Source organism: Puntigrus tetrazona, unplaced genomic scaffold (genome assembly GCF_018831695.1).
Source record: "Puntigrus tetrazona isolate hp1 unplaced genomic scaffold, ASM1883169v1 S000001111, whole genome shotgun sequence".
Classification (NCBI taxonomy): Eukaryota; Metazoa; Chordata; class Actinopteri; order Cypriniformes; family Cyprinidae; genus Puntigrus; species Puntigrus tetrazona.
In genome coordinates this window covers 72,784-85,000 of record NW_025048699.1, presented here as the reverse complement: position 1 = coordinate 85,000, position 12,217 = coordinate 72,784, and the positions used below count along the sequence as shown (strand labels likewise).

Here is a 12,217-nt window from a genome sequence, read left to right as displayed (position 1 = left end):
CAGGGGTCCGCGGCGGCTCTCATCAGCACCGGCCGCTGCCACGACGGGGCTCGGGACGGAGTCGGCGGGGAGCATCGCCTCGGCGATCTCGCTCAGGAACGGAAGGCGATATTTAAAGGAGACTCGGAGAAATAAACAAGTCGCTGCCGCAGACTGAAGCGCGGGAGGATCGGCGGGCACGAAAGGGTTACTCGGATTATCCCGATCACACACACACACACACACACACACACGCAACATCCTCATAACAAACGCATTTCAGTGCAAGGCGAGTTTTGCAGTATGCAATTAATTCTATTCTGTTTTTTACCTTATTTAGGCTGTATTTAACTATTTAAAAAGGTTCAAGCGTTCACCGATGCTCCAGAAGAATGCTTATATTGTATCCTCCTTCATTTGTCTTCCGGGAAACACTCGAGCATCTTCTGCTGCTTCCCAAGGGCAGCACTAAATGGAAAAGTAGTCCTGCTCAAAAGTTTTCAGCCCCTGGCTTTTAACGCATGGTGTTTTCTGTTTGAACCTTTTTTTTTAACAGTTGCGTTCGAGTCCTCGGTTGTCCTCCATCTCAAAAAGGACTCAAAGGTGCAAAAGATGCTGGAAAACTGAAGAATCTGCAGGATATTTTGCATATTTTTCCCGAAGAAGAGCACTCAGTTTAACTGTTCAGTTTTTTTTTTATAATTTGAGTTTTTTTGTCTTGTGGATTATATGCAAACATCTTTTATGTAAAATATATTTAAAACAAATAACTAAATAAAATGCATTTTGTATGATCTCTCTTATTTTGGTTCCCACGTGTTTTTGATACACATCTGTGCTCTTTCATAAAGCTCTTTCTGAATTTTTAAGCATCAGATAATACTACATTTAAAACTATGCCATCATATTGTTACTCATATACGTAACAGTTTGTATTAAGACCGAATATTATATTAGGCCTACAATAATGTAATATTTATTGTTATTTTTATATTACTTCAGTGTACTGCATAAATAAATACTATTTTGATTATATTATGTCGTCATGTTGTTATTCATGTTTGCTGAATATGTGATATTACACTGTAAAAAATTTACAGAGAAAAATTGGTATCTGTGGTTGCCGAAATTCTACTGTAAAAAAACGGTAACAATGTTTTACGGTTTTAACTTAAATTTACGGCTAAATACCGTAATTTCACGAACTGATATAATGTTAATATATCAACATATTAAAGCACGGAAATCTGTGTTGTACCTTTGATATATATTCAACAGGAAACAGTGACTTTAAAGAAAAACATGCAATGCAGGGAATTTCTGGAAACGTCAATTTACTTTCTTTACTGTGAATTTTACAGGAGTTTACCGTTTTTATAAAAACAGGTTTTTACTGGGTTTTTTTCTGTTAAAAGTCATTTTGTGGTGGACCTCGCTCTTCTCGCACCGACTATCACTACATACACCAATAAATACCGTAATTTCATTAACTGATATAATGTTCATTTATCAACCTATTAAAGCACGGAAATCTGTTTTGTACCTTTGAAATATATTCACACAAACACTAAACACCATCATGATGAAATATGCAATAAACATTAATTTAACAGCATTAGATGTAAAATACAACTACAAATACAGTAAAAAACATAACTGATAAGAAAATCTAAGAGGAAACAGTGATTTTAAAGAAAAACATGCAATGCAGGGAATTCTAGGAACGTCAATTTACTTTTTTTTTACTGTGAATTTTACAGGAATTTACCGTTTAACGTTTTTATTGTTATTTTTCAGTTAAAAGTCATTTTGTGGTGGACCTCGCTCTTCTCGCACCGACTATCACTACATACACCAATAAATACCGTAATTTAATATATCAACCTATTAAAGCACGGAAATCTGTTTTGTACCTTTGAAATATATTCACACAAACACTAAACACCATCATGATGAAATATGCAATAAACATTAATTTAACAACATTAGATGTACAATACAACTCTAAAAAACTAAGAATAAACAGTGATTTTAAAGAAAAACATGCAATGCAGGGAATTTCTGGGAACGTCAATTTACTTTTTTTACTGTGAATTTTACAGGAATTTACCGTTTAACGTTTTTATTGTTATTTTTCTGTTAAAAGTCATTTTGTGGTGGACCTCGCTCTTCTCGCACCGACTATCACTACATACACTAATAAATACCGTAATTTCACGAACTGATATAATGTTAATATATCAACCTATTAAAGCACGGAAATCTGTTTTGTACCTTTGAAATATATTCAACAGGAAACAGTGACTTTAAAGAAAAACATGCAATGCAGGGAATTTCTGGGAACGTCAATTTACTTTCTTTACTGTAAATTTTACAGGAATTTACCGTTTTTATAAAAACAGGTTTTTATTGTTTTCTTTTCCTGTTAAAAGTCCTCGCTCTACAATCGTTTCTCAAATACGCATTAATGAAACGCTGATAAATTGAACATCGACTTCAATGGCGCGAGATGACCGGACGTAACATTATATATTATCTAGAAAGTCTAAAAAAAAACCGAACAAACGTGCAACAAAGCAAAACAAAACAACAGCGAACGCCCCACAATGCCCGAGCAGTGATGTTAGTGTCTGCAGAGATAAAGATTACTGTAATCCAAGCATCACGCTGAGCTTTATTATTACAGAACACAGAATAAAGCTCATTCACTTACACTGCGGGGATTTATGACTCATGGAGAGTTCGTATTTATGGAAATGAAAATCTATACTAGAAATACGAACATCGATGCCCGCCTCTCACTTTCTCAAAACTTAAGAAGCGTTTTAAAATAACACATGCAAACACGCAAGGCTTTGTGATCAAATCAGGCCCTTTCTAAAGAAACAGACCGAACTGTGTAAAGTTTAACTACAGAAAGCTATTAGCGAGCGCCGGTGATGAATCCTTTTGTAAACACGCTGAATGTCTAATGCACTTTATATAAAACATTAGAGGCAGCGCAGGATATAAACCACACGAATATCAATATCTGATATCTCACTTCTCTACAGAACACAATAAAAGCTGCGAAATTGCTCCTTCGCTCATGAAAAGTTAAAAAGGCTGCGAAGGGAATAATTATGAAAAACTCATCAATTTCAGCAGCTGCGGGGAGAATTAAAGATCAGTTTAGTGGAACAAAACCAAACGGGTTGAAAATAAACGGCTTTCTGGAGCAGGGAGAGTTATGATCTTCCACAAAATCAAAGATCTCGCTGAAGTTCATCTGCAAAACAACATTTACGAAGACAAACAACAAATGGCTCGGATAATAAGCAGCTCTGTAGAAACACATTCTGTTCGTATGAAGTCTGATACGTGACGAACAAAACATGTAAAAGTCCATTGTTGCATATGTGTTTTGGTGTCTATCACAATATATACACACACACACACACACATATGTGTATATATATATATATATATATATATATATATATATATATATATATATATATATATATATATATATATATATATACACATAATTCATACATTTGTGCAAACCAAAATATTCCCCCTTTCATTAATATTTAGAATTTGTGAAATTTATATTTGTTTTTAATGTTGTTTATATATATATATATATATATATATATATATATATATATATATACATACATATACTATGCTGTATATATATATATCTATGCTGTAGTTTTAATTTTTGTGTCATAATTACATTTGTTTTTTTACAAAATTCTGATATAACTCTGTAATTAATCTTTTTAGTTTTTAGTCTTGTTTTATGTCACTTTTCATAACTGTGACATAAAAATGTGAAATTATCATGTGCAAATTACGATATGTGTCATTATTATATATAGCTTCTGCTGTAATTACATTTTCTAAAGTCACAATTATTTTTTTTTTATCAATTTTGACTTTTTATTTCATTATATGTGACCCTGGAGCACAAATCCAGTCATAAGTAGCATGGGTTTATTTTAGCATATGGGTCAAAAGTATTTTTTTTTAGTTTTTGGCAAAAAAAATATTAGGAAATTACGGTAAATATTGCTTACCGTAAATTCATTTGGACAAATTTTAAGGTGGTTTTCACAGTATTTATATTCTTTGCACCCTGACATCCTGTCTTAACAAACTGTACATCAGTGGAAACATATTTATTTAGCTTTGAGATGATGCATAAATCTCAGTTTCCAAAAATGGACTCTGGTCCAGGGTCACAAATACAACATATCTGTGAGCATGAACATAAATATAACAATATATTATAATGTAACAACATAATATGATATAATACAAGGAATAGCCAGCAGCCGATGAGGAAAGTGTGTGTGTTTGAGGTCAGAGGAGAAGAGCGAGGAAGCCCAGACGTTGTGGGATGTTGAGGTGACATGAGCAGAACTGTACGGCTGAAGCGTGGGTCAGATGAATGGGGACATTACATGTGGAGACGGCCGCTGTGTGTTTGATGTATGGCTCAGAGGTCAGCGGGTGTGTGCGCGCGTGATGGCCGGGCCGGGGAAGGATGCGGTTGCTAAGCGACAGACTGACCAGAGCGTTCCCTGGGATTAATTTCCACGTGCGGAAGACGAGCAGCGTCGATCTGAACCGCGCTCGTTCGTCAGAGAGCAGAAACAGCAGCTAAACACTCACTAAACACTCATCCGTCTGCCGCGCGGCCGCCCGCGGCACTGATGGACTGCAGTCGCGGCTTTTTTACTTTTACACGGGACCGATCCAGGCTTCAACGACCGATGCGTATATGCACACACAAATCATAAGTTTGTGGTCTGCTAGAATTTCAGGCTTTGTGAAGGAAGTCTCTTCTGCTCACCATTTGATCCGAAACGCAGTAAAAATTGGGAAATATTATTAGACTTGAAAATAAATGTTTTCTACGTGAATAAAGTGTGATTTAGCATTACTCCAGGATTATTAATTTTAGAAAATCACAAGAAAAAGCATAAATCATTATCTTTAATGTATTTTTAAAAACTATTCAAACAGTATCATTCAGAAATGAAAGCATGATTATTATAAAAATATCGTTATTAAAAGTCGTTTTTTTCCTCAGTTCTTCTTAAGTACGACCTCAATTTGGACTTATTTGTCGTAATTTTTTTTGTTTTGCTTTTTATTACATGCAAATTAAAATGACTATTTATTACTATTTTTTTATAAATTAAAAAAAACTATTTATGCGATGAACCTTTTAATTTGCAATTGCAGCATTTTATGTCATAAAGACGCCAAATATCATAATTTTGCTAATATGATTTTATTATTAAGACTTAGTATAATTTTGACTCTTTATTTCATAGCTACATTTTATCTAACGATTTTTATGCAATGCACCAAACGCGAATAAAGTTTGAAAAATGAGACGAAATGAACATCGGTTTGAAGTAAAATCAGTCAAAAATCATTATTTCATAATGATTACCTAGCGTCTCGTACATTTAAGGGAAAGTAAATGATGCATATTTTTATTTTTGCCCGAGCCGTCCCTTTAAGGACTTTATTTCTGCTGTAAGTTATTCATTTCTAACTCAAACAGCGATTTCTAATCACTTTAGAATAAGAGAAATAATTGAAGCTAAAAGAGCAATGCAAGCTAATGGCACATAATCACGGCTCTCTGAAGTGAACTCAAAATGTTCCTGGACAAATATTAGTTTTGTGTCAAAACTGATGATCTTTTATAATCTCTGTCGGACAAAGACTGTTATTGTGTGTGTGTGTGTGTGTACAGTCTCTAATAGATGATAGATTCAGCAGCTCTGTGTGTGTTTTATGTCTTATCACATTCCTGCGCTGCTTCTGTGTGTGTGTGTGTGTGCGTGTGTGTGTGTGTCTGTGTGTGTCTGTGTGTGTGTGTGTGTGTGTGTGTGTGTGTGTGTGTGTGTGTGTGTGTGTGTGTGTGTGTGTGTGTGTGTGTGTGTGTGTGTGTGTGTGTGTGTGTGTGTGTGTGTGTGTCCGATAAGATCTGCTTCTGTCTTCACTTTAAGGGCTTCTCTGATAACGCTAAAACACACTCGGAAACAATGGCAGAAGAAATGACGCAGCGCTCAGACCTTTGACACACTCTCAGACGGAAGTCTATCAACCTTCAACACATAAAGCGTAACGTGCATATCATATAATGTGCATATCATATAATCATAAACTCTTTCCGACAGATTTGATCTACTCCTTATAACAATCACAAATTATTTCTTGCAAGAAAATGCCAGTAGAAAAGAAAAATCACATCTCATCCCCTTCACTGCAGTGAATCTGAGTTTATTTCATAATTTTGACCTGTGTCAGGATTTCATCTTATTTTGTCATATTTGTGGATTTTGTCAAATTTTGGAAAATAAACCAGAGTCAGTCATTTTTTATTATGTTTTATTTCTTTAAAGGCATATTAGACAAAGTTGATAAAAAGTAAAATAAGCTACATCAGAATGTAATCCTTTTGTGTCAAAATCACAATTTTTTTTTCACAATTATTACTTTTCTTCTATTTTACGTTTTGTACAGTATGTCAGTTTTGACTTTTTATCTCACAATTTTGGCTAATTTTTACCTTTTTGCTTCACAGTTTTAACAAAACAGTGAGCCATATTTCATTTAAGGCGTTTTAGGAGAACAATACGACAAAGCCGAAAATAAATGAAATATAAATTTTTGTCAATTTGTCATTTTACTTTTTAATCGGACTTTTCAACAAAATACATAACTTTAGTTACTCATTTTATTTATTTTTCTGTTTTTACTAATTTTAAAGGTTTTGGGAAATTTAGTCAATTTGTCATATTTGCTAATATTTTTTAATCTCCGATGCATTGACTTCTCATAGAAGAAACATCAACAAAATACATAACTGCACTAGTTACGTCATTTAACGTGATTTACTGTAGAAACATTAAACACAGATCTGCTGGTGACCGTTTGTGACAATCTATATTCTTATGAATCTTAAAAAGCTTTTGACCATCTTGTTCCAAACCCATAAGAGTAACATGGAAAAATGATCAAATATTGATTTGTTCCTGACAAATATTTGACAGGCAGACAGTAGATAGTAATTGCAATCTCCCGCAGAGCAATTAGCAGCAGAAATATAAATTAAACAACACGGTCTGAGCTAAGGCCAGCAGAAACGAGATTAGCGGGTCGAGACCTCATCTCCTCCCATTAAACACCAGCTCTCCTAATGTTTTGGTCAAATGCATTTCCATCCAATCACATTTCCAATGCGGGAGGGAGCATATATATTTTTAGCGGTATTCGTTTGGCTCAGGGTTAGTGATAAACAGCGAGAGTTTTAAGAGACGTTAAGTCCTAATTATGAGATTAAAAGTCAAATGAAGAGATTAAACGTCTCAAAATGTCAATAAAACGTCAGAATTGTGCTATAATTGGTGGAAATACTGGCAAAAAGCTGAAAGTCACGTGAAAAACGTCAAAGTAAAAAGAAGTCAATTATGAGACATTAAGTCATAGTTGTGGGAAGTATGAGATAATACTTAAAATAATTCAATTTAACGCAAAATCCTAAATGGTGAGCGAAAAAAGTCATTGCGGCATTAAAAACGTCACAAGTCATAATTATTATAACGAAAGTCGAATTATGAGATAAAATGATGATATGAAATCTCACAATTGAGATCGAAAAAAAAAGTAAAAATAACGACAAGTCAAAAGTCGTAATTCAGATTTAATTATATATAATATAATGAGTGTCCACGTGATAAAAAAGTCAAAGTTATGAGCGAAAAACTCATAGTAAATTATGAGACGCGAAATCAAAGACTTATGATAAAAATTAAAATAAGAATATATTTAAAAGAGGAAATTATGACGCTTATCTCTTAATTGACATATGATCTCATAATTATGATTTTGTATTTAATCAAATTTGACCTTTTATCTCATAGTTTATTTTTCTAAATCTCACAGTGAGATAAAAAAAGTTAACATAATCAAAAGTCGTATTTAATTCAATATATTTCCAATAAAAAGTCTACAAAAACAGATTAAAAAAAGTAAACCATAATCAAAGACGAACTGTATAAAAATATAATTGTTGAACAAACCAGGAAACCATAATTAGTATATAAAATGTTGAACTTTACATAACATCTCAAAAGAACAAACATGAGACGCTAAGTCATAATTTTGCAACAAGTCAAAATAATAAAAAAAAGTTAATGATGAAAACAGTAAAAATCAGCAGCTCCACTAATGAAAGCTTTCTAGAGCATGATCCGAGAGGATCCGACGCTTCCGCTGACATCAGCAAGAAAACGGCCATCAGATAAGTGAGGTCTGGAATGCTGGGTAATTTTTTTTATTTGAGCGTCAGTAACCCTGATGAACTGCTGTTTAAGGAAGCGTTCCTCCTGATCCTTTAATCTCAGTCTCTGGTTTCTTATTAACTCTCCGGGTTAGCGCGAGTAAACACAACCAACCGTCTTGTATTTATTCAAGACTCATTACGGAAAGAGAGAGAGAGAGATTTCAGCCCAGGCTCGAACAGAGTCTGAAAGACATAAAGCTTTTGTTATGAAGCAACAGAAAAGTCATTTTTAGGATAAGTTACGTATTATCTTTGTATATCAAAATCATGATGTTTAATCTTTTTGAAATTGCAACGTCGAATGTCTTTTTATGTAATAATTTAACTTTTATTTCTGTAATTATGACGTACGTCACAACCTTTTTGACCTTTTTGTTATTATTTCAACTGACAACAACATTTTATTATTTATTTACTTATTTCAGAATTTGACATTTAGCGTAATCTCATCACTTTTATGTCATATTTTCCACCTTCATTATTTGACTTCCTGATAATCATGAGCTAATGTTATTTTTTGTCATTATCGCAACCTTTATGTCATAATTACGGCTTCTTAGCTCATGATTTTAATCACATAATTATTATTTAGCGTGTCAATTTCCATTTAAATGCTAATTATGACTTCTTATCTCTTAATTGAAATATAATCTCATATATAAGATTTTGTATTTAATGTTATTTTACATTTGACCTTTTATCTCATAGTTTATTTTTCTCACAATGATTTTCTCTCAAAATTCATGACTTATTGTCATAATTTTAACTTCATGTCAGACATATTATGACTTCTTATCTCATAATTGACACATAATCTCATAATTTGACTTTTTATTTTATATTTGACCTTTTATCTCATAATTTGACTTTGTCATACTGGATTTAACATCTCATAATTTACTTTTCTAAATCTCACAATCACTTTCTCTCAAAACTTATGACTTATTGTCATTATTTTAACTTCATATCAGACATATTACACGTCTTATCTCATAATTGACACATAATCTCATAATTTGACTTTTTATATTTGACCTTTTATCTCATAATTCAACTTCATCACACCCGACTCATCGTCTCATAATTTACTTTTCTAAATGTCACAATAACTTTTTAGCACATTTTTAATTTTTTTGTCATTATCGCAACCTTTATGTCATAATTACGGCTTCTTAGCTCATGATTTTAATCACACAATTATTATTTAGCGTGTCAATTTCAACTTATATCCTAATTTTGACTTCTTATCTCTTAATTGACATATAATCTCATATATAAGATTTTTTATTTAATGTTATTTTACATTTGACCTTTTATCTCATAGTTCATTTTTCTAAATCTCACAGTGATTTTCTCTCAAAATGTATGGCTTATTGTCATAATTTTAACTTCATATCAGACATATTACGATGTCTTATCTCATAAATGACATATAATTTCCTAATTATGAATTTTTATGCCCTAATCGGACTTTTTATTTTATATTTGAACTATTATCTCATAATTCAACTTCATCACACCCGACTCATCGTCTCATAATTTATTTTTCTAAATATCACAGTGACTTTTTTCGCACGTTTAATTTTTTGCAATCTTTATGTCATAATTACGGCTTCTTAGCTCATGATTTTAATCACACAATTATTATTTAGCGTGTCAATTTCAACTTATATCCTAATTATGACTTCTTATCTCTTAATTGACATATGATCTCATAATTATGATTTTTTATTTAATGTTATTTTACATTTGACCTTTTATCTCATAGTTTATTTTTCTCACAATGATTTTCTCTCAAAACTTATCACTTATTGTCATAATCTTAACTTCATATCAGACATATTACGACGTCTTATCTCATAATTGACACATAATCTTGACTTTTAATTTTACATTTGACCTTTTATCTCATAATTTGACTTTGTCATACCGGATCTCATAATTAAATTTTAACTTCATATCCGACATATTACGACTCCTTATCTCATAATTGACATATAATCTCCTAATTATGAATTTTTATGTCCTAATCTGATCTTTTATCTCATAATTTACTTTTCTAAATGCCACAGTGACTTTCTCTCAAAACGTCTTATCTCATAATTGACATATAATAACGCCCTAATCTGACTTTTTTCCCCCCATTTGACTTTTTATCTCATAATTTCTCTTGCACTCTTGTATTTAAGGCTTGAAAGCAACGCTTTCGATACTAAAAAACAATTTATTTTATGACGACTTTGTTGTGACCTCTTATCTCATACTTTTGTCATTCATTCTTTATTTAAGCTCGCTCGCAATCAGTCTAGCAAAGAAACGACGAGCCGATCCTTACCGTTAATCGGAAAAAGCCGATCGCCCGGACGTTAGCCTGCAAAACACTCGATAGAAGACGCCTAACGCTCAACGGCGAAAGCAGCGAGCTAGCGACGCGCACCGGGGGAATTTCACACTTCCATTCATGTTTAATTGAGAAGCTCATCCCAGATGAGGTCATATCACAGCGTGTCAGATTAAAAACCTGTTAGTTTCTCCCTCCTCTCGGAGGAACTGCGGGATAGCGTCAGGATCTGCCCAGAGCTCCCGAACGCTTTTAACAGCGTGCTGTACATCACCGCGCCGGCGTTTCTGTCCGTCCTCAAATCAAGAAACGCAGGTGGATAATGATACGAGTCTCTGAGAGATTTAGAAACCCCAACAGAAGCCATTCGCCGTCTATTGACTTAATGCTTTATCATCCTGCTGAGGGACTCCGAGCGCCGCTGCCAGAACATTCATAACACAGACATGCACAAGAAAGCCAGGAAACGCGGTCATTAATAAAGAAAATCAGTGTGATATATAATAATATAACAACAGTAAAAATAATCCACATACTACATGTAGTCTAAATAAATAAATGCACATATAAAATATGATAATTGTGTTATTACCTTGTTTTTCACCTTCTTATTTTTTAATAATATTAATAACGCAAAGAAAAGAATAACCCACATCTTGCATGCAGTTGCATAGAATTAATTGTAAAAAATAAAATAAATAAAAGCGCACAAAACGTATTGCAAAACATTATATAAACTTTAATAATAATTTAAAAAATGATTTGAAATGCGCAAAAAATACATAAAAATGATGTACTCCGCATTATATTGTAAAATATACCAATAATGCTAATAATAATACTAATAAAGTGTATTTACGTCACAACGAATAGCCGTATAATATGTCTGGATATTAAAGTTTATTTAAATATTTGCAAATTAAAGGAAAACTGTAATTTGGTAAGTTCCCAAAAAATCTATTAAACAAGTGTAAATATCATATACGTAACTCCAAAAACCTTCTTCTGGACTTAATTTTGGCTTTCACCGAGCAGAACCTGCGAATACGTGATCTATTAAGACGCACGCGGCGGTCTCAGGTCGCTTCATAAACTCCATTATCGTTTCAATAGTGTCACTGCAGCAGGACTAAAAGAGCCGGCCTTCCCTGGTGTCCATCTGAGTGGCTTTCACACCCTCCATCTCTCCGTCACCTCCTCATCATCTTCATCACCGGCGGCTCCTCTGAGCTCCCCCTGAAGTGTTTTAAGGTGTGTGTCCTGCTGATGAGGAGATGATGAGGGCTTCTGCATGAATAAATGATCGCGTGCGCTATCCACCGGAGGAAACGGAGCCAGCGGCTAATGAGGAAGTGTTTCCTCCTCTGGAGTGGTTTTATACGCCAGAAAATAAAGCGCGAGCCGCGCGTCGTAATTACTAATGTCTCGAGTGCATTCCCGCCCATGAATAAATGATGCCAGGAGATGGGATGGTGTGATATTAGGACCGTTTTTTCCCCTCCTCTCGCCATCAAATCAACTTTTTGGATGAGTAAAAC

General features: G+C 33.5%; 1 protein-coding gene across 1 annotated transcript in view; it reads right to left on the bottom strand.

The window, feature by feature from the left end:
• Positions 1–981, bottom strand: part of st8sia3 (ST8 alpha-N-acetyl-neuraminide alpha-2,8-sialyltransferase 3) — a 9,707-nt gene extending 8,726 nt beyond the window's left edge. Inside the window, exon 1 of the mRNA XM_043234240.1 lies at positions 1–981. This exon is cut by the window's left edge and continues 269 nt beyond it. The gene's annotated coding sequence lies outside the window, so the exon portion shown is untranslated.
• Between the last annotated feature and the right edge of the window lie 11,236 nt (positions 982–12,217).